The 10,752-nt window shown below is 36.9% G+C and overlaps 1 pseudogene; it reads left to right on the top strand.

Moving 5' to 3' along the window:
* Positions 1–6,209: 6,209 nt before the first annotated feature.
* On the top strand, positions 6,210–8,655 carry LOC129025774 (ras-related protein Rab-9A-like; annotated as a pseudogene).
* The last annotated feature ends 2,097 nt before the right edge of the window (positions 8,656–10,752 follow it).

The raw sequence follows: 10,752 nt of genomic DNA on the forward strand, positions 1-10,752 counted from the left end.
TCTACGATGGTAGACCAAAGAAAAATTAGAAAATTTTAACGTTAAAATCTAATATTTCAGTTGTTTACAATTTAAGATTATCATTTGCCTTTAATCATTGTGTTCTACAGCTTTATAATAACTTTAGTTTATTATCAGGTTTTCAGTGTGCTTATTATAATATTGAGTGAAAATTGTGTGTTTTTGGGTGTGTGTGCGGGCGTGTGTGTATAGAGTTTCCAGATATATAGTATGATTTCTTTCTAGAATCCTACAACAATAAAACTTTGAATCTCCTGGCAGAGTTGGGCACCTAATTCTGATGCAATTCTTAGGCTTATTTTACTGCAGATGACACAACTAAGAATTCTAGAAGAATGCTAAAGATCTGTTTTTAGCATAACAACAGTTCTTTAAAATTATCATTTTTCTCAAAACCAGTCTGGCCAAGATTGTGAAACCCCATCTCTTCTAAAAATACAAAAATTAGCCAGGCGTGGTGGCGGACACTTGTAATCCCAGCTACTCAGGAGGCTGACGCAGAGAATTGCTTCAACCCAGGAGGTGGAGATTTCAGTGAGCCAAGATTCCACTCCTGCACTCCAGCCTGGGTGAGAGAGCAAGACTCCCTCTCACACACACACAGAATAATAATAATAATAATAATAATAATAATAATAATGAAAAGATTCTTCTTACACACTAGTTAAACTAACTACTTAGAGGCTACATATTGCTTTTGGATAACTTAATGTTACCTACCATGATAACATTAACTTTTTTAAAAAAGTTTCCATTCTAGGACATTCTTTTCTATGACTGTTTTTCATTATTACATCTGTAGTAACACATATATCCTTTTAGATGATTCCAAATTCTGGACATATGTATCCAACTCCCCATTACAATTTTTTATTTGGTGTCCCATATGTTTCTAAAATGCAATTCACTCAAACAGGTTCTTTTTTTTCTATAAGTAAATTGCATTACTATTCCCTCAGCTTGTAAAATCACACCCAGGACATAGGTGGTAACATCTCTTTCCTGCTCCACTTCCTCAAATATCCAATTACGAACACCTGCCTATCCTAACTCATAAAGAGCTCATAAATCTGTCCACACATATATTCTACATTGCCAGCTTTTCTAATATAGAGCACCCACAATGTTTTTCTACAGATAATTTTGAATACTTCCTTACTGTGGTCTATTGTGGAACTTTCTATGCTATAGCCAGTGAGATGTTACTAATACATGCCTTTTGTGATCCTCTAATGGTTTATCATATCACACTGAATATCTCACATAATTGCTAAAAAGCCAAGTTATGTCAATAGTAAGTCTGTACCCACTAGCTACTTTAAAAAAAAAAAAAAAACTTAACAAAGCAACATTTTCTACTGCAAGATGCTTTTTACGCTTCAAATCTAAGACACATATTCCTTATAATAGGCAGCAGAGGACTTTGTATTTTTCTTGTTTATTATGATGCTTTGTATCCCACCTGGGCTGTTTATTCACTATTGTATTTTCAAAATCATAATTAAGACAGATTCAAAATACTTTATCAGAAATTCAAAAAGCTCAATTAAGCAAGGCTTTTTAAAATAAGATTCGTATGTAACTCAATTTTTGATGCAATAAAGACTTGAGGGAAGCTATTTAAGTCTTCATTCATGTACCATTCACCCTTAAAGGGAATATGCATTACTCTTACAGAAGCATTAGTCTGTTTGATTCTTGGGCACTTTCGGGGGCCTTACAGGGAATGATACACAATGTGATGCAAATGGGATGACTCAGTTTTTTCAAATGCAAAAATTCATAAAATCTAAAACATACTGCCTAAATGCCTTAAGATGTATAAATGTATACTGAACCTTGGCAATTAAAAATAAACTTACGTTACATCATAAACCAACCATGTGTTTTGTATGAGACCAAAATCTCAAGTTAAATTGGGCAAAACAAAATTTCTGTGAGTTGTTTGATACTTTTACATTTAAAATACATATTGTATTTGTGTTTGTGTAATATATGCTCCTACTCTTCTGGAAGCATCCCAGCATGTAGTCAGATGTAGTCAGATTAGCCTGGGAAAAAGGAAGCACAGAGATTGTCAGAGCAGGAAGGGTAAAGGGTAAAATTTATTTCCTCCTGGAGGTATATATTAATAATACAAAAAACACTTTCATTACAGGAATGTGTGACCATACAACTTAGTTTTAGATAGTAAAATACTTGTGATTTTAACAAGTTACTTAAATGATCTGCTAATTGTCTGAGTCAGTCATTCATATAAATGTGACCTAATATATATCAATATCATAGAGCTATTAATGAGTAATTAAATTTTAACTATATCCATAAATTAATAATTTTTGAAATGTTGCAGTAACACCTGAATTGCTGATATTCAAATTGGACAACAGCATCTGTAATAAATTGGCCCTTCTTTTCACTGATAAAATCGACATAAAATAACACTGGAAACACTACGAATATTTTTGCTGTACATTTCTGATGATCTATCCATGCCTTTAGTACTACTGTGCAATAGGTTGATGTGAGAAAAATCAGGCTACTCTAAGAGAGATGTACTGAAAATCGCATTTCTTAATTTATGCTAACATCTACAAAAAATTTAAGTGAATTATTTATTTACATTATCACTACATTTATTTTACTTTATTTTAACAAAAACATACATACATGCGAAATTTCTCATAGAAATCATTTTTAAAACTGACAAGCAAAACAAATAATTGGGATCTCTTAAGGATATGGATTACTTTTCCAAGTTCCAGAAATTCTGATTTAGATAGTGTAGGATATGATTTGGAAGACAGTACTTTTCAAAAAGCAACATTAAGAGATAACATTGGCTGGGCACGGTGACTCAAGTCTGAAAGCACAGTACTTTGGGAGGCCGAGGTGTGCAGATTACAAGGTCAGGAGACTGGGACCATCTTGGCCAACATGGTGAATCCCTGTCTCTACCAAAGTATGAAAATATTTTATATATATATATATGTGTGTGTGTGTGTGTATGTGTGTGTGTATATATATATTCGTCAGGCATGGTAGTGCGCCTGTAGTCCCAGCTTCTAGGGACACTGAGGCTGGCAAATTGCTTGTTTATGGGAGGTGGAGGTTGAAGTGAGCTGAGATCGTGCCCCTGCACTCCAGCCTGGCCACGGAGCTAGACTCCAACTCAAAAAGAAAAAAAAAAGAAAACGATAACATCAATCAGGCACAATATCTAATCTTAAGGATTACCAGAAAAATGACGCAAATGCATAAATATAAATAACCTGAGAATAATGGAATACATTAAAGTTACACAGATTTGCAATGCATTTTAATGTATAAATATATATGTATATGTATAACTGTCTATGGGATATTGCTTGTAGTTTAGGACACATTACATGTTATAACTTGATTAAAATGCTCTTCTCATTTAATATTTAAAAATAAAAACATCATTGATATAAAATTATGAAAATATCTTAACTAAACTGGCATACATTACAAACAAGTAAATATATTTCTGTAAATATAAACCCTATGTTCTGAATCTTTTCTTCTCAGGAGATCAAATACTCCTCTTAGTAACTGATCACTCTTGCTACAGTTGTTACATTTCTGTGAAAAATAAGTATTCATTGGTGTAATAGAATCAAGATTTTAAAACAGTGTCTATTTGAATAAAAAGAGTCCTGTTCTTATAAAGAGCAAACATATTGCAAAGAAAATTATTAAATACAATTCTTCTTTGAGGACAAAATAAGTTGTGGTAAATTTTACTGTAGATTTTGTACACTGCTATAATTAAAACAAAAACAGCAACACTTCTACAACTTCAAAAGAATAATTTAAGCCATTTAGTTATTTACATTATCACTAATTTTAATTTTATGTTATAGTTTTTTTTTTACTAAAATACCTTTCAATTTAACCATTAGAAAAGTAAATTGTAAAAAATATAAACCTCAGGGATTTCCTAAATAACTGTGTATATTCAATATACAAAATAATTTAATCTTGTTTTTCAGAGGACCCAGAAGTCAGTATTCATTAATATAAAATAATTTTTAGAACTCACAGGTGTTGTAATATATGTAAGTATGCATTTGTGTTTGGCAAATACATCAAATAGAGTCATATAAGTTTGCTGATTTGAATTTGCAGACAACAGAATTTACTTCTAAGTATTTAATTACTCCAAAAACAAAACAGAAATAATAGCTGTGCAATTACCTGACTAGAAGTGATAGAGCAGGAGCGCTTTCATCTTGAACCAACACCACCACTTTAACATCCAGCTCTCTTTTTAGCCTCATGCATTTCAAAGAAATCATTTCTCTTCTAACTGTAAATAATAAGCACATTCCTTTCCCTTCAGGTGCTAGAAGCAGATATAGGGGATAGGCCTGCAACTCCAGAAAGATGTATGAAAAGAGACACAGAACTCTCTCTGTCAGATAACCACAACAAAGAGACACAGAGGCAGTCCAAGCCTCTGATAAACTCTCCAGGACTGAGTCATGAAAAACTCTTAATCTGCTAACAGACTGTGGCTCTCGCCAGCCACCCCTCTCAGATTGATTCAGAATAAATCTGTCCCTGTTGACTGTCAACTTGCCCTTCAGGTTTCTCTCCTCTTTCTTTAATTCTTACATTGGGTGCTGAAATCTGGGACTGGTGTTGGGGGCAGAGGCTTCCTTGCATCCCAGGAAGCTGTGGGCAATGGCAGCTTATCCTAAGTTAACACCTGGATCCTGAGAGCCTCTGGCCACCTGCCCCATCTTTCTCTCATTTTACTCTTAAAGAGATTTGTTTGAGAAGGACAACTGACCTGAAGGAAACTGCAAGGCTCAGGCCAGGGCTCTAAATCCCTCAAGTCTAAGGGATCCACTTCTGACCACAATCAATAGGTATTTCACTTCCTAACACTGGCTCCCTCTTGCCTCTTCTCTCTCTCTCTCTCTCTCTCTCCTGTTTCTCTCCCTTTCTCTCTGTCTCTCTCTTTCTCTCTCTCTCTCTTCCTCATGTGGCTCCAGTCTGGGAGTCCCTTTGCCAATTTCAACTGGAACATCCAACAGAAAGCACTAATTCAGCCATCTGGTAAGATCTCCCTTTTCCTAGCTTTCTCCTGGTACCAGAGAAAGTCTGGCCTGCTGTCCATTTCCTCGAAGGACCAATGTGACTAAGCTAGAGGAAATCTTGGGGACACACAGTGCTTTCTCAGAGTAACTGTCCTCTTTCAGAAAGAGGATTCTGGGTCTCTGTCTATTTTCTTGGGACATCTAGAACAAAACAGACCTTTCACAAAATACTTTTATAGCAAGTCCAGCTTCCCAGAAATGCTAATAGTTAAATATGTGAATGTACAAATATATCATTCATTTGTACACAGGGAAAAGGTTTAGTGTTACTGCCAGTTACATGAAAAACAAACAAAAAAAACAGGTTTTACATTAAAGTTAAAAATTGCTAAAAGTAATATTATGACATGTAATTGAAAGTGCTAAACATAAATTTTCATGCAAAGTGTATAAAACTGGTTTAGGCAGACACAGAGCTAGCTTGAAAAGTTATTTTTTTTCATACCCCAGTGATACCTGAAAGGCCAGAAAGACAGAACTCCCTTGAAAGGGGGGTGAAGCCAGGGAGCCAAGAGGTCTAACACAGTGGATGCCATCCCCATGGAGCCCAGCAAGCTAAAATCCACTGCCTTGAAATTCTTGCTGCCAGCACAGTAGTCTGACATCAACCTGGGATGCCTGAGATTGGTGGGGAAAGGGACGTCCAACATTACTGAGGCTTGAGTAGGTGGTTTTCCCTTCAGAGTATAAACAAAGCCACTGGGAACTCACTGCATCTCATCAAAGCTGCTGTAGCCAGATTGCCTCCTAAGATTCCTCCTCTCTGGTCAGGGCACCTCTGAGAGAATGGCAGCAACCTCAGTTAGGGGCTTATAGATAAAACTCCCATCTCCCTGAAACAGAGCACTTGGGGGAAAGGGTGGCTGTAAGCACAGCTTCAGTAGACTTAAACCTTCCTGCCTGCTGGCTGTGAAGAGAGCTGCAGATCTCAAACAGACTGCCTCCTCAAGTGGGTCCATGAAACCAATTACTCTTGACTAGGAGACTCCTCCCTGCAGGGATCAAAAGACACCTCATACGGGAGTCTTCTGGCTGACACCCGGCTGGTACCCCGGTGGGATGAAGCTTTCAGAGGAAGGAACAGGTAACAATCTTTGCTTTTCTGCATCCTCTGATAGTGACATACAGGCAAAAACGGTCATAAGTGGACCTCCAGCAAAGTCCAGTACACCTGCAGCAGAGGATCCTGACTGTTAGAAGGAAAACTAATAACAGAAAGGCATAGTATCAACATCTACTAAAAGGATTTCTACAAAAAAATATATATATACAAAGATCAACAACATCAAAGAACCAAGGTACATAAATGCACAAAGATGTAAAAAAACAGCACAAAATGGCTGAAAATTCCAAAACCAAGAAAGCCTCTTCTCCTCCAAAGGATCATAACTCCTCATCAGCAAGAAAACAAAATTGAATAGAGAATGAGTTTGAGGAATTGTCAGAAGTAGGCTTCAGAAAGTGGGTAATAAACTCTTCCAAGTAAACGAGAATGTTCTAACCCAATGCCAAGAAGCTAAGAACCTCAAATAAAGGTTAGAGAAATTGCTAACTGGAATAGCCAGTTGAGAGAAAAACACAAATAACATGATGGAGCTGAAAAACACAGCACAAAGACGGTGTGAAGCATATATAATTATCAATAGCCAAATCAATCAACTGGAAGAAAGGATATCAAAGATTGAATATCAACTTAACGAAATAAAGCATGAAGAAAAGGTAAAAAAAAAAAAAAAGGAATAAAAAGGAACAAACAACGTTTCCAAGAAATATGGGAGTATGTGAAAAATGAAACCTACTTTGTTTGCTGGTTTGTTTGTTTGAGATGGAGTCTTGCTCTGTCATCCAAGCTGGAGTGAATGGGTGCAGTCTTGGCTCACTGCAACGTCCTCCTCTCAGATTCAAGGGATTTTCCTGCCTCAGCCTCCTGAGTAGCTGGGTTTACAGGGGCACACCACCACCCCTGGCTAATTTTTGTATTTTTAGTAGAAATGGGGTTTCAGCATGTTTTTCATGTTGGTCTCAAACTCCTGACCTCATGATCCACCCATCTTCACCTCCCAAAGTGCTGGGATTACAGGCATGAACCAACATGCACAGCTTAAACCTGGCTCTTCTTTTTGGCTCAGATATAACTATAAAGTTTCCTGCTCTCTCAACACTAACTTCAGTTACATTTGTCATAAACATACTCCCTAAAGTATAAATCTTGCTGTATCAGAAACATGCAATCTTGGTCTCTTAAGCATCTCTAACCAACAGTAGTGAAGCTTACTATGAGCAGAGAAGTTTTTATCATAAATTCACTGTTCATAACCAGAGCTTTGATGTCACATTTCAGCTAAAGTGCCAGCTTCACGGTCAACTGTGACCTGATAAATGCGAAGAGTGAGCCCTTTTCAGTTGTTTTAGAGAATCATGGTAGTATAGTAGCCCACACATGGCTACATGCTCAGTAAACAGGTCTTACTTTTAGTTATCCCAGAGATCTATGTGTGTTATTTCAGTTAAAGCTGATATTCTACCAGGCTCTGTGGCTCACTCCTGTAATCCCAGCACTATTGGTAGTCCCAGGTGGGCGAATCACGAGGTCAGGAGATAGAGACCATCCTGGCTGTCATGGTGAAACCCCGTCTCTACTAAAAATACAAAAAAAATAGCTAGGCTTGGTGGCGGGTGCCTGTTGTTCCAGCTACTTGGGAGGCTGAGGCAGGAGAATGACGTGAACACGGGAGGCGGATCTTGCAATGAGCCGAGATGGCACCACTGCACTCCAGCCTGGATGACAGAATGAGACTCCGTTACAAAAAAAAAAAAAAAAAAGAAAAAAAAAAAAGCTGATATTCATACACTCATAGAAGAAAACGTAGGTTAAAAGGAAAGTTATGGTGCCTTTTTATTTTCCAGGGTTCTTGAAGCTCTTGAGATGAACAGTGGCAGGAAATTCATCACTTTTTAAAGTAATTTTTTTTGGAGATGGCAGGGTTGGGAGGAGTTCGCTTATGAACAGATATGTAACTAATAAGTTTGATACTCAGATGTTCCATGCAATAGATGTGGAATTTTTAAATAAGATTTGAAAGGGATGGACATTTTGTTACCATACAGATTCATGATACGGCAGGTCAGGAGAGATTCCGAAGCCTGAGGACGCCATTTTACAGAGGTTCTGACAGTTGTCTGCTTGTTTTTAGTATCAACGATTCACAAAGCTTGCAGAACTTAAGTAATTGGAAAGAACACGAGAGCTTTCCTTTTGTGATTCTAGATTCTAAGACAGGCATAAGCGAATGGCAGGTGTTTAGAGAAGAAGTAAAGCTTATGCAGGGAGAACAGTGACTATCCTTACTTTGTAACAAGTGCAAAATATGCCAAAAATGTGGCAGCAGCCTTTGAGGAAGGATTTCAAACAATTCTTGCAACTGAGGATACGTCAGATCACTTGATGAACACAGGCATAGTCAACCTTCACCAAAAGCCCAAGCCTAGCTCATCTTGCTGTTGAATGTTAGAGATAAGACAGATGCATGCTAACCAACTCACATGTATATACAAAATCAACATGGACATGGAGAAGAGAATTAGTTTTTGTAGCAGTGTATTACTTACTAAAAAAATTCAATGATTGTATATTCCTGTGTCATTAGTTGGTAGGAGATGGGACACATCCACTCATGGAGGAATATATTTTCTCAATAATGGCACCTTACATTTATAAATTTTAGTGGTTGTCTAAAAACATTTCTTTGATTTACACATGTAAATTAGAGAGCTAATAAATGAGATGACCAAGACTTTAAATATAATTAAAATAAGAAACTTGACCACTCTAGAATTTATACTTGGATTATTTTTTCCCTGAAAAATGGGAAACTACTTTTTATATGTACATGATTTTTATGCACTTAGCATTGTATACTTGGTGAAAGAGAATGATTTCCTAAAAAAAAAGTTAGATATGAAAGATTAAATCTAATGTATTTGCAGTGCATTCTTATTTAATTCTTTATCCTTTTCAAAATGACTTAACCTTTTTTATTTTCATTCTACATATCATTAGAATTATTCTTACTAGTAATTACTCATAATTTGTGTGTAATTAAGAAGTTGTACCACCATAGGTCATGATTCACAGCCCCAGGAGGAGGGAGGGCTAACAGCGGCACAATAGTTGCTTCATACAATCTGTCACACATCCAGCTAAATTCGAGCTGTCTGTGAATAAAAAGCATTTCCATTGACAGCGTTCAGATTTCAGAAAAAGTCTAGCTACTGAAATTGGAGAAAAGATAAATCTGCATTTGATAACAAATTGATATCAATTGATAACAATTGATATCAAACTGCAATCGATAATAAATCTGCATTGATTTAACAAATACAAGGTGTGTGTGGAGGATACAAAATTACAATTCCACTAATGGGATATTTAATATCTCTGTTACTTTCTTCACCCTTGAGGAAAGTTTCCTAGTTGAAGTTAAGCCATTCATTTTTAACACAAGACACCATAAAAAATAATGAGTTCATGTCCTTTGTAGGGACATGGATGAAATTGGAAATCATCATTCTCAGTAAACTATCGCAAGAACAAAAAACCAAACACTGCATATTCTCACTCATAAGTGGGAACTGAACAATGAGAACACATGGACACAGGAAAGGGAACATCACACATGGGACTGTTGTGGGGTGGGGGGAGGGGGGAGGGATAGCTTTAGGAGATATATCTAATGCTAAATGACGAGCTAATGGGTGCAGCGCACCAGCATGGCACATGTATACATATGTAACTAACCTGCACATTGTGCACATGTACCCTAAAACTTAAAGTATAATAATAATAAAATTTTTAAAAAGTGACCTAAAAAAAAAAAAAACACACAAGACACGAGCTAACCTTATCACTCTCAGAGGAAACACTAAGGATTGTACTTGGTCAGAGGGTAAGTAAAGACATCTTTACTAGCCCATCTATTTACTTAGTGTCTCCTCTATTACTGAACATCGTTTACTGATTTTCTCTCAAGGTTTTTTTGTTTGTTTCAAAAAAAATCCTTGCTGCAATGATCAGACCTGATAAAGCAAATTGTGGCCTCTTGGGGATGTTCATATTCTGTGCAGCTGGTGACTATCTGACTCTACAGAGGCTAAATGAAGCATGGACTGAATCTGGATGAGACCCACAACTGGGGAGTTACGGGGTTATCAAAGGACATGCTGGTTGAGGGGAGGTGGCTGTCATGTAGGGGGCAGAGTTTTGAAAAATTACATCAAAACATTTCTCTTCCTGGCCCCACCCAATATTGCCATCTGGAAACATCTGATAAAAAATACAATAGAAAATGATAGGAGAACAAAGCAGGTGGTGAGTGTGGCAGCATGAGTAGTGAGAAGCAGCTTCAGAGCCATCCTGGACAGAAGAACCATAGATGATGCTCCATAGTTTGAAGGACGGGTGGTTCCCAGTGGTACAGAAATTGCTCCATACAGTCTGTCATACACCCAGCTAGATTCAAGCTATGAATAGAAAGCGTTTCCATAGAGAGAGTTCAGTTTCTAGAAAAAGGCTAACTACAAAACTTGGAGAATAGACAAATGT

The sequence above is a fragment of the Pongo pygmaeus genome, chromosome Y (assembly GCF_028885625.2).
Source record: "Pongo pygmaeus isolate AG05252 chromosome Y, NHGRI_mPonPyg2-v2.0_pri, whole genome shotgun sequence".
In the NCBI taxonomy this organism is placed as follows: domain Eukaryota; kingdom Metazoa; phylum Chordata; class Mammalia; order Primates; family Hominidae; genus Pongo; species Pongo pygmaeus.